Below are 13,638 nucleotides of genomic sequence, written 5' to 3' on the forward strand. Positions count from 1 at the left end.
AATTTTTAACAAATTGATCAATAAACATAACCATACACTAAAAGATTACAACTAAAATAACAATAAATTCATATAGATTTAAAAGAAAATAAAAAGACACCTATAAAATCAATAAACAATAGCAATGATACCAACAAAAAATGCATGTTTAACACATCAAATGTGACAAAAAAAAAGTAAATTTCATCCAAAAATATTCATCAAGTTCAGAATTCCAAAATATTATTCTTCCTTTTTTTAAAAAATCAAGCAATCAAATATTTTTATTTTAAAGATAAAATCCTTAAGCAAAGGCAAAGCTAAAGTCAATTACACAAAAGAATTAAGACTTCAAATTCAGGAAGAATTTGTTATGCAAATTTAAAATGTATCTCTAATCTCAAAAATTGTTTTCAAAATACACAAATACAAATACCCATATAAAACATAATAAAAAAGGAAGATTATTTAACATAGTTTATATAAAATATAATAAAAAAGGAATATTGTTTACCTTAACTTTCTTAGAGAGTTCTTCATCAACAAGACAGCTGAAAAACCATTACAAACAAAAAACACCAAGAAAATAGGTGGATGATTCATTATTTCCATACACTTGATGACAATTCAAAATACAATAAATTGTTAATTATTTGAAACAAACTCAAAATGGATTATTTGACTTCTCAACTGGTTATAGAATTCGGAGAGATGGTAAGAGTTGGGGGGCCATCTCTCTAAATCCTATACCCAGCTCAAAAGCCAATCAATCAACCACAGTTACAATTTGTCCAGAAATTTCATAGACATATAATATTACATAGCAACCTCTATCTAATTTGTCTTTCCATAAAAACACAAAGTAAAACAAAAATAACAACAGAGTAATATAAATGAAGAGTCATACCTAGCAGCACCACCGCCGCCACTGCCAACACCAGAGCGGACCATCACAAGCAAATCGTCATCCTTCACACCTATCGCTCTTAACTCGTCAGAATTCCTAATCTCCTTCCCATTGAGGAGTGGTTGCTGTTGCTGTTGCTAGATAGGGACACTTCTCATAAGGGCAAGTTTTAACTCCAAAACTAGCACAACAGAAAGAAATCCAACAACAAAACAGTCTCAAAAAGATTTAAAAACAACACTCAAAAACTAAACTCATAAGATCCATCATCTCACTGACACGAGTCAACCAACAACACCATACCAAAAATCAATAACATCAAACTCTAACGAGATTTTATTTATCTACATAATAAAATAAAAGTCTCAAAGAGATGCAAAATTTCTAAATAAAAAATTTGCTCCCATCTAAGTAGAATAAAATTTTGGGTAAAACACAAAACTGAGAAATAATGAAACTCACCTCAATCTCCAACAATGCCTTGCTGTTTTCCATCTACCAATTAACACACAAAAAAACAAACCAAAGGTTAAAAAAATTAATAATAATAACAAATTAAAGGATAAAAAAGTAAGTGATATCAAAGGAGACGATGAAAAGACAAATATGAGATCTTTGATGGTTACAGATTCAACAGAGAGAAGTGCATTGGGTTGACCTTTATAGAATTTCTCACTTTTTACCACAGAAGCTTTTTAAAATTAAATGCATAAAAGTATATCATTTAAGTTAGAATAATAAGAGTTGAAAGCTCTAGTGAAACCAAAGCGTGAAAAAAAAATGCAGGACACCAACAAAAAATACACATTTAACACATCACAAATGAAAAGCCAGTCAATTTAATCCAAAATTATTCATCAAGTAAGATCAAAATTCCAAAATATTATTCTTCTTTTTTTTTTTAATCCAATCAGGAAAATAATTATATTCTAGAGATTAAAACTTTTAGCAAAGAAAAGTCAAAGTAAATTATACAGAAGAATTCAAATAAATAAGAACGTCTGAGATCTTAAAGCCTAATTTATCTTGCAATATTAATATTAAGGAAAGCATAAGAAATCCTAGTCACTCAAGGCGTGAAATCAAGAAAGGAAAAAGGAAATCCCCAAAAATTGTACCTTTCAGCTCTAGAATCTGATGGGACGGAGCCATTCCAACTCCTGGACCGCATTGAATCAAAAGAGGGTTTATTACAAACACACAAAAAAAGAACAGGCAAAAAATAATTTACACATACATAAGCAGGATCAAAATGATTCACCTTAAATGTATATACAATTTGGAACAAAAAGGTAGAGTTGTTGTATTATTATCATTATCGGTCTAAATAATACCAAAACCATTTCTTGAAGAAACATTGACGATTAATTTGGCGACTATATTTTGCAAAGAAAAAGAAAATGATAAATTTTGAAGTTTTTTGTACTATCATGAGAAATAAACGTGCCTTGGCCAAAGGAAATCAACATAAAAATCGATTCCAAAATGAGAGGCGAAAAAAACAAACACTTGAAGGTGGCCCCTTGCGTGACAAAAAAAAGGAAATTAGAAGATGCAATTCAGAGACGATGATTCAATAAAAACAGAACTATTAAACAGGAAAATAAGGGTGAGGAAAAGAAAGAGACCTGAAACACCAAGAACATAACCAAAAAGAGAGCCACCAAGAGCTCCAACAACACAAGTGAAAACGAAGCAATCTCTGAAAACCCAAAGTTGCATACATCACTCAAAATAATAGTATATCTTTCTATCACCTAGGTATCCCATGCTTAGAAATATCATAATAAGGCATCCATAAATTCCTTTGATAAAATAATTTCTTTTAAAAAGGGTTTCATCTGACTAAACAAACATATAGACTTAGCCAATTTCAACCACAAGATTTCAAATAAATCTTAAGGATGGATGAAAAAGCTAGATGAATGTGCCAATAAATACACAGAAACCAAGACAGGATGTTTTTCCGTCATTGATGGTAGTTTTGCAGCAGCAAGAAGAAATAAAGAAAAGAGCATCATATTTGGGTAACAAATTATAAATGTATGCATGAAGGATCAAGGTAATGTAAGGAAATAATGCCCATGCACTATTCTACGCAAAGTACATAATACAATAGCAACTATAATTGAAATCCAAGATAAACATGATAACAAAAACTTGCCAATCATCTCTTCATCATTTCTTGCTTTTCTGCAGCAAGCAGCTCAAGTCGCGTGATGGTCTTCCTAACTTGATCATTTGAGGGATCAATTTCTAAGATCTTTTTCATATCTGTCTATTGATATTTGAAAAAATAACTAGAATTAGTGAAGTGAAAAAATTATGGTATGAATGAACTTAATGATGCAAAAAAGAAAGAAAAAATCTGAATGGCATCAGTATGCAAAACATGTACTTCTTCATTAAGATCCAACAATAAGGAATGCCTAATGATACTCATACTAATTTTCCCTAGGTTGGCAAATACTACATAACGGTGGCACCTTTCCCGTTTGAGAAACTACACTTACCCCCTTATTGTGCAAAAGAGAATAAAGTTCAAGTCCTGCTTAAAGTATAATAACCCCTAATATAAGATCTGAACTTACCAGCAATGGTTTCTTCAAAATGTTCAAGCTTTTCATGAGCAGCTCCTCTTCTTACTAAAGCTTTAATGTACACTGGATTCAGATCTAATGCTTTTGTGAATTCTTTAACTGTGTTGTCATATTTTTCCTGGGATATGTTTAGCATAAGTTAAAGGAAATTAGATTTTTGACTTAATCAATTTCAAATATAAAAGGGAAAATATGATGCAAGATTCCATACCAACTTTATCTATGATTAAAATGACTTCAAAAGATATGATTGGAAAATAAAATAAGAGGTATGAAAGAGTTGAACCACACTTAAAAGGGTCTAGTTTGCCAAAAATGGCCCCTCGGATGGATGCATGAGGTATCTAGTTTGTGAGCTCCCATATTATATTTTTACCTTAAGCAGGCCTCTTAATTAAGCAAGTTGGGTTCATGTTTTGCTCAGACTAATTACATTTTGGCAATAATAAATATGTATATTAAAATATGCATTATCTCAAATAACAAATTAAAACCACAAAAAGGAACAAATTAAACATAATTTCTATGAAAAAAAAGGCAGAAAGAAAAATTATTTAACTTAACTTGCAAACTTTCTGAGCCCATTTCCGTGTCCAGAAGAACTGTGCTGCAATCTCATATCATCATCCAGCAAGGATCCTCAATTGATCTTTTAAACACCTTCATATACCAACATATCACAATAAAAAATAATACTAAATTAACATTTATTTGAAAGACAATCAAATAAATCCTAGAAAACACGATGATAACCTTCACCTTCAGGATAAAGAATTCATCATGTGACACCATTATTTCTATTTTTTTCCCACACAACGTGGGTCCAAATTACAGGATAAAGAGTACCTTGTTCAAGTGCATTTTGTGTTCTCAACAGTTTCTCCTTCCTTGAATACCAATTTAAACGACTCCAATTTAGACTTTGCCATTTCAACCATTTTTCACCAACATTTGCAGTTGTAAAAATCAGAAAGTCAACTATCTTTGGTCACCAACACAAAATCTGAGCCAAAAAACCAAAGATCCTTCCTTTCAGGATCGAAAATGCAATATGACACTCAAACACAACCAATCCAAAAAAAACTTAAACTAAATAAAACGAAAGTACTTGCAAAGGATAAAAAACCAAAGAATCAGAGAAACAGAATAAGCACGAATACAAATTAAGCTCTTTGCCCTAATACACAACTTAAGTAACACAATAAGTACGAATAAGCTACAACAGAACAACAACCCACGCTACTTACCCGAATCGGCTAATCGGCTATGTTCAACTCGCCTTTTCAATTTCCGACTTTGATGACCTGAGCTGCAAACAACGAAATTAGGTTAGTTTCCTTGGTGTTAAATTGAATGAAACAACGAAAATGAAGAAGAAGTAGCGACCACTGAAAACAACATACAAACCAGATTGTGGAGATCGAATTTGAAGACCTAGGGTTTCGGAGACACACGACAGAGATGACCATGCTCAGAGATCAAGACATCTATTCTCTTCTCTTAGAATACACTCCCAGAAATAGGATCTAATCTCTGTAAATCCTTACCTACCACCACCCCAGCGCTTTGAACTCTAGCTACCCAAAGCGCAGAGACAAGCAGAGTGCACCCGACCACATATACATCGTAATCCAGAGAGCTATATCAACCACCACCAGAGAGGAGATCTGACCCAGATGGACAGCAAACCCCATCAAGAGAGAACCAAGGAATGAAAGGAGTTTGGGATTTTTTTGAGATGTAGTGGGCGGAAGAGGGGCGCGTCAACTAAAGAAGAGAGAAGAGAAAGGGGGGAAGCTGAGATGATAGAGAAACGCGTGAAGCGTTACTACATTTTATTTATTTTTAACTCAAATGAATGTGAGGCTGATGCGTGGCTGAATGAGGCACGACTAATATACAAATAATAGATTAGTAATAATATTTTTCTCAATTTTTAATTATTTGTTTTATTTTTCTTAATTCGAAATCTTATTTCTGTATTAACTCCACCAACCTAGATGACAAATCTAATTCATGTTTCTAGCTAACTAAAACTGCAATTATTACAAGAAATTTACAATTATGGGTATTAACTCAGTAAATAAACTATATAAATAATTAAGAATGAAAATAGAGATAAAATATTAAATTATATTAAAATCTCAAATAAACTGATTAGTAACTTTTACGAACATCATAAAATAGAGTTTTTATAGAAGAGCGAGTTTGAATACGAGATGTAGACTCACTAGAGTTTGTAGGAGTTTCAGGGATAGTAGTAAAACGATTTAAAAGTTGGTCAATCTTTTGCATGACTTCTGAATCACTAGATTGCTGTTTTAAAATAGAGGTTTTAAGACTTTGTTTTGCCTTGCTACTCATTTTGAAAGTTTTAAAAAGGGGTTTCTCAATACTTTTAGAAGTAGAGGCTTCAGAAACATTTTTCAAAGAGAACGTAATTCCCGAAGATGAAAGGTTATCACCCAAGCATTGTAAAAATCTATTGGTATAATTTGATTGCTCAATAAGATTTTTAATATCTTTTAGGGTGACAGCTTCATCTACATTCTTTGATTTAAAAGGAGAGGCCATAACAGAGTTATGTCCTTCCGTATTTGAAATAATAAAAGCTCCTTTTGGAGGAAACTCAGATCTGACTAAGTTCCCGTCTTTGACTTTCCAAGTTGAAATAACATTTGCTGAAAGCGAAGTTTGTTTGGTTTTGAAAGGATAATCAATATCATTTTTGATGGAATAAGCATGAAACCATTCAAAGAAAGGAATATGTATTTTAACATCATTTAGAAAATTGTAGTACTTTTCTTTGAATGATGAGATTTGGGTAGCTGTATAAGTACGTAAATACCATTCTCTGTGGAGGTCATACTCCTCAGAGTAAAGGTTTTTACGTAAAGCTTCTCTATTTATAACAAATTCTGTGCTACTCATGGGTACCATCATTCATAGAAGAATATGTTGAAGATTGAATGGAAGATTGTACTTCAATTTCAATATCATCATCCGAGTGCCTACCCTCAGTTTGATAAACTGCTTGAGAAATGTTTGAATTATTTTGTAATCCCGAAATATTAATTTCAGAACGTACAAGTTTCGAAATTTTTGAAAACTGAGATTGAGAAGTCACGAAAAAAGATCTTCTTGCTGAAGCAAAATCACTAGATGTTCCTGCTTCAGATCTAGAGGAAAAAGAGTTTTTTCTATCAAAGAAAATCTCTACTTTCCCTGATTCATCCTGTTTTATCTCTCGTAAGAGAGGTACTTGTCTAGGTTGCGTTGGAATGGCTCGATCAATTGACCATGACTGAGGAAGGTCAATTTCGTCCCACTTTATGAGCCTTGGGACCGTGATGTTAGCCTTTGTCATGTCTGTGACAAACAAAATAGTTTCACGATCACTGGATTTAAGAAGGAATCTGGAATTACAAGTGTTCATGACCTTGTATTGAATCATATAGATTAAAGTGGCTGGGATAGATCCTTCCTTCATGTTAAGACCATGAATTCGCATGTTTAGAAAAAGGGAGTCAAGGATGTTGACATCTAACAAACTGACCGTTTTGTTTGGGAAACAGTTGAAGTAAACCGGACCATGTCCTAGGCTTGTTTCTACTGTTCCGATTAAAGAATCTTGGAAATCATTGTGCCTAATATCTCTAAGACATATAAGGATGGAAGCATTAAGGCCTTCTCTGATGAGAGGTTTGACAGCTACCTGGACACACCCTATGTGAAGATATTTGTAGTGACGGGCATGTTGTCTGACAGATTGCTTAGTTAAAAGATAGGATTCCTCGCCGGAGTCTAGTCCTAGAGGAATATTGTTTTCAGCAGTTTTGATAATGTAATCCAATTTTCTTTTGTTGTCATCAGGGACATATAACTCATCTTGAGGGATTTTAGGTATTTCCCAATTGTCTATTTCTTGATTGATATCTTCGAAGCAAACTTCTTCTTTGAAGATATTGTGTTTGGGAGAAAGTTTCTCAGGCCGAGTTACTTTCTCAGTAAGAGGATTGGAAGAAAAATGAGGTAAAGAGGTGGAGGAAGAAGACGGAGAAGATCCCCTAATGGAGAGACGTCTAGAGAGTGAACGGAAGAGATTAGACATATTAGAAAAATTCTGGTATCATTTCCCTCCTTTGGTTCAGAAAGAACATTTATATTATCACTAAACTATCACTCAAATTTTTGAATCTGGGAATTATAACTCCTTTTTTATCTTTAAATCCATAGCCACCAGGTATTCTTACATTTGGATCTTATCACCTTCAAGAACATCGTCAAATTAGCCTTATTGCCCCATAACAAAGGTCTTACTGCTACAGTCCCTTTAAGTGATAAGATTAAACAGCCCGTACTTCCAGATTTAAAGAATAGTTTTGTTTGATATGTACAGAGATTAAGAACATGAACAGTAAACATAAATATGAATAGTAAACATAATTTCCAAATCTATGAACCATAGTTTTTAATAAATAGTTCAAACTAATAGAATAAGTTATATTTAAATTAAATTTCGATAATCATAAAATTTTATTTAATTATCTTTGTTAAAAAAAATAGATTTCTTAAAAATAAAATCTCAATATAATATGATAACTTATAAATAACTAATTATTTAATTTTCAAAAAAAAAAAACCGAGATGTTATATCCTACCCACCTTACAAAAATTTTCGTCCTCGAAAATTGCTATAAACGAAAATTTTCGTCCTAAAAGAAAATTTTACCCTCAACATTTCCTTTACCTGTAAGCAAGTGCGAGTAAACAGTTCTTATCTTATTTTCTAGTCCTCAGGTATGTCGTGTGTCCTCATCTCGTCTCAACTTACGTATAGCAGTTAAAGAAATACAAGAATGTGACGCACCAGAAACATAAAGTGCAGTTAAGGAGCGAGTCTTAGCACAATACTGACCTTGGGTCAGGGAGTCCGAGTACGAGCATCTTCAGTCATCATTGTAAATACTCTTCCCGGCTGCTGAGATTTAGCTGAATCTTGAGCAATCTTCTTCTCACAATTCCTCGCTATGTGTCCAGGCATACCACAAAAATAACAAACGCTCGAGGTTTTTAATAAATAGTTCAAACTAATAGAATAAGTTATATTTAAATTAAATTTCGATAATCATAAAATTTTATTTAATTATCTTTGTTAAAAAAAAATAGATTTCTTAAAAATAAAATCTCAATATAATATGATAACTTATAAATAACTAATTATTTAATTTTCAAAAAAAAAAAACCGAGATGTTATAAACCTCAGAGATAGTTTAATGATAATAATAACATTTCTACTTCCCCAGCAGGCTCTGATACCAGATGGCCCGAATGTGGATCAAGGAGGGAAAAGGGGAAGAAGGACTAACAAAAGATAAGTGGTGCATGAAATCGTGATCATTCATTCCTTGGTAACAGCGCTGAAAACTTAATACGCACGTTCATAATCTTAGTTCTTTGTCACAACTTTGCACAACTAACCAGCAAGTGTACTGGGTTGTCCAAGTAATAAACCTTACGTGAGTAAGGCTTGATCCCACAGAGATTGTCGGATTGAAGCAAGCTATGGTCACCTTGTAAATCTCAGTCAGGCGGATTTAAATGGTTATAGAGTTTTAATAATTAAAAGATAAATAAAACGTAAAATAAGATAGAAATACTTATGTAATTCATTGGTGAGAATTTCAGATAAGCGTATAGAGATGCTTAGTTCCTTCTAAATCTTTGCTTTCCTACTCCTTTCATCCAATCCATCATACTCTTTTCCATGGCAAGCTGTATGTTGGGCATCACCGTTGTCAATGGCTACTTCCCGTCCTCTCAGTGAAAATGGTCCAAAATGCGCTGTCACCGCACGGCTAATCATCTGTCGGTTCTCAATCATGCTGGAATAGGATTCAGTAATCCTTTTGCGTCTGTCACTACGCCCAGCACTCGCGAGTTTGAAGCTCGTCACAGCCATCCCTTCCCAGATCCTACCGGAATACCACAGACAAGGTTTAGACTTTCTGGATCTCAAGAATGGCCGCCAATAATTCTAGCCTATACCACGAAGACTCTGATCGTAGATCAGGAGGCTAAGAGATATGTATTCAAGCTTGTTTGCATGTAGAACGGAAGTGTTTGTCAGGCAGGCGTTCATAAGTGAGAATGATGATGAGCGTCACATAATCATCACATTCATTATGTTCTTGTGTGCGAATGAATATCTTAGAGAAGAAATAGGCTTGAATTGAATAGAAAAACAATAGTACTTTGCATTAATTCATGAGGAACAGCAGAGCTCCACACCTTAATCTATGGTGTGCAGAATCTCTACTGTTGAAAATACATAAGTGAAAATAGGGTAGACATGGCCGAGTGGCCAGCCTCCCATGGAGGTCTAGAGATCTAAAATGATCCAAAGATGATCTCGAAAATGATCCAAAAGATGTAAATACAATAGTAAAAAGTCCTATTTATACTGAACTAGTTACTAGGGTTTACAAAAACGAGTAAATGATGCAGAAATCCACTTCCGGACCCACTTGGTGTGTGCTTGGGCTGAGTATTGAAGCTTTCACGTGTAGAGGTCTTCCTTGGATTTAAATGTCAGTTTGTAATCTGTTTCTGGCGTTTAACTCTGCTTTGCAACCTGTCTCTGGCGTTTAACTCCAGAATAGGGCAGAAAGCTGGCGTTGAACGCCAGTTTGCATCATCTAAACTCAGGCAAAATATGGACTATTATAAATTGCTGGAAAGCTCTGGATGTCTACTTTCTAACGCAATTAAGAGAGCGCCATTTGGACTTCTGTAGCTCAACAAAATCCACTTTGAGTGCAGGGAGGTCAGAATCTAACAGCATCTGCAGTCCTTCTTCGGCCTCTGAATCTGATTTTTCTCAAGTCCCTCAATTTCAGCCAGAAAATACCTGAAATCACAAAAAAATACACAAACTCATAGTAACTTCCAGAAAACTATGTAAAAACAATGCCAAAAAGCGTATAAATTATCCGCTCATCACAACACCAAACTTAAATTGTTGCTTGTCCCCAAGCAACTGAAAATCAAATAGGATAAAAAGAAGAGAATATACTATAAATTCCAAAATATCAATGAAACTTAGCTCCAATCAGATGAGCAGGACTAGTAGCTTTTTGCCTCTGAACAGTTTTGGCATCTCACTTTATCCCTTGAAGTTCAGAATGATTAGCATCTATGGGAACTCAGAATTCAGATAGTGTTATTGATTCTCCTAGTTCAGTATGTTGATTCTTGAACACAGCTACTTTATGAGTCTTGGTCGTGGCCCTAAGCACTTTGTTTTCCAGTATACCACCGGATACGTAAATGCCACAGACACATAACTGGGTGAACCTTTTCAGATTGTGACTCAGCTTTGCTAGAGTCCCTAGTCAGAGGTGTCCAGGGTTCTTAAGCACACTCTTTTTTTTTTTTGCTTTGGACCTTGACTTTAACCGCTCAGTCTCAAGCTTTTAACTTGACACCTTCACGCCACAAGCACATGGTTAGGGACAGCTTGGTTTAGTCGCTGATGAGCGGGTATTTTATACGCTTTTTGGGGTTAATTTCATATAGATTTTTAGTATATTTTAGTTAGTTTTTAGTTTATTCTCATTAGTTTCTAGGCAAAATTTATATTTCTGGACTTTACTATGAGTTTGTGTGTTTTTCTGTAATTTCAGGTATTTTCTAGCTGAAATTGAGGGAGCTGAGCAAAAATCTGATTTAGGCTGAAAAAGGACTGCTGATGTTGTTGGATTCTGACCTCCCTGCACTCAAAATGGAATTTCTGGAGCTACAGAACTTCAAATGGCTCGCTTCCAATTGAGTTAGAAAGTAGATATCCAGGGCTTTCCAGCAATATATAATAGTCTATACTTTGCTCAAGGATAGACGACGTAAACTGGCGTTCAACGCCAGCTCCATGCTGCTGTCTGGCATCCAGCGCCAGAAACAAGTTACAAGTTGGAGTTCAACGCCAAAAATGGATCCAAAGCTGGCGTTGAACGCCCAAAACAGCCTTATGCACGTGAGAAGCTTTAGTCTCAGCCCCAGCACACACCAAGTGGGCCCCATAGGTGGATTTCTGCACTATCTATCATAGTTTACTCATTTTCTCAAAACCTAGGTTACTAGTAGAGTATTTAAACAACTTTTACAAACTTATTGTGTATCTCATGACATTTTAGATCTGAACTTTGTAATCTCTGATGGCATGAGTCTCTAAACTCCATTGTTGGGGGTGAGGAGCTCTGCTGTGTCTCGATGAATTAATGCAAGTATTCCTATTTTCCATTCAAACATGCGTGTTCCTATCTAAGATATCCATTCGCGCCTAATTATGGAGAAGGTGATGATCCATGACACTCATCACCTTCCTCAACCCATGAACGTGTGTCTGACAATCACCTCCGTTCTACATTAGATTGAATGAATATCTCTTAGATTCCTTAATCAGAATCTCTGTGGTATAAGCTAGATTGATGGCAGCATTCATGAGAATCCGGAAAGTCTAAACCTTGTCTATGGTATTCCGAGTAGGATTTTGGGATTGAATGGCTGTGACGAACTTCAAACTCACGAGTGCTGGGCGTGGTGACAGATGCAAAAGGATAGTAAATCCTATTCCGGTACAATTGAGAACCTGCAGATGATTAGCCGTGCGGTGACAGCGCACTTGGACCCTTTTCACTGGAAGGATGGATGGTAGCCATTGACAACGGTGATCCACCAACATACAGCTTGCCATAGGAGGAATGTGTGTGCGTGAACAAGAAGGCAGAGGAAAGCAGAGATTCAGAAGATAAAGCATCTCCAAAACTCCAACACATTCTCATTTACTGCATAACAAGTAACTTTTAATTCATGCTCTCTTTTTCATTTGCAAGTCAATTGATAATCACCAATTAATATCCTGACTAAGAATTGCAAGACAACTATAGCTTGCTTCAAGCCAACAATCTCCGTGGGATCGACCCTTACTCACGTAAGGTATTACTTGGACGACCCAGTGCACTTGCTGGTCATGTGTGTGAAATTGTAAGAGAGTAACAATTTTGTGCACCAAGTTTTTGGCGCCGTTGCTGGGGATTGTTTGAGTTTGAACAACTGACGGTGAATCTTGTTGCTTAGATTAGGAAATTTTTGTCTTTTGGGTCAGAGTCTTTTATTTTCTTTTCAAAAATTTTTCAAAAGTAATTTTTCTATTAAATCTTGTGCCAAACTTTAAGTTTGGTGTTTTCTTGTTGATTTTTCTTTGTTTTTTCGAAAATTTTATTTTGGTTTTCTAAAAATTTTAAGTTTGGTGTTCTTTCTTCATGTTCTTGTGTTCTTGTGAGTCTTCAAAGTGTTCTTGAGTCTTTCTTGTGTCTTGATCTTAAAATTTTTAAGTTTGGTGTTCCTTGGTGTTTTCCCTCCAAAATTTTCGAAAACAAGGAGCATTAGATCTAAAAATTTTAAATCTTGTGCTATTTTATTGTTTTTCTCTCTCCTCCTTAAATTTAAAAATATCTTCCCTCTCTATTTTAAAACAAATTTTCGAAAATCTATTTTTAAAATTCAGATTTCTTTTAAAAAAAAATTTCATATCTTTTTTCAAAACTTCCTAACCGCTTTCTCTTTCCTCATTTTTTCGAAAATCTTCACCCATTTTTATTTATTTTATTTTAATTTATTTATTTCGAAAATAAAATAAATTAATTAAATAAATAAAAATATTTTTCTTCTATTTTACATCATCTCCCTTTCTTCATCATGGACCTAAGCGGAAATGAACAGTCTAGGAGGACTCTGGGGTCATATGCTAACCCCTCTACTGCTTCATATGGGAGCAGTATCTGCATACCCTTCATTGGAGTCAGTAGCTTTGAGTTGAATCCTCAGCTCATTATCATGGTGCAGCAAAGTTGCCAGTATTCCGGTCTTCCACAGGAAGAACCTACAGAGTTTCTGGCATAGTTTTTATAGATTGCTGACACAGTACATGATAAAGAAGTAGATCAGGATGTCTACATATTATTACTGTTTCTATTTGCTGTAAAAGACCAAGCCAAGAGGTGGTTAAATAACCAACCTAAGGCTAGCATAAGGACATGAAAACAGCTGACAGAAAAATTCCTGAATCAATACTTTCCTCCAAAATGGATGACA

General features: G+C 34.6%; 2 long non-coding RNA genes across 2 annotated transcripts in view; both read right to left on the reverse strand.

Moving 5' to 3' along the window:
* The window catches only part of LOC107634555, a 2,714-nt gene extending 1,656 nt beyond the window's left edge, over positions 1-1,058 (reverse strand). Inside the window, exons 1-2 of the long non-coding RNA XR_001618975.2 lie at positions 887-1,058; positions 494-530 (exon numbers count right to left, since the gene is read on the reverse strand). This is a non-coding gene — a long non-coding RNA (uncharacterized LOC107634555). The remainder of the gene's footprint in view (positions 1-493; positions 531-886) is intronic.
* On the reverse strand, positions 1,289-2,751 carry LOC110269753. The gene is made up of 3 exons (XR_002358515.1): positions 2,515-2,751; positions 2,005-2,046; positions 1,289-1,381 (listed from the first exon to the last, which is right to left on the reverse strand). It is a non-coding gene; the product is annotated as an uncharacterized LOC110269753 (long non-coding RNA).

The sequence above is a fragment of the Arachis ipaensis genome, chromosome B03, assembly GCF_000816755.2.
Source record: "Arachis ipaensis cultivar K30076 chromosome B03, Araip1.1, whole genome shotgun sequence".
NCBI classification, from domain to species: Eukaryota; Viridiplantae; Streptophyta; class Magnoliopsida; order Fabales; family Fabaceae; genus Arachis; species Arachis ipaensis.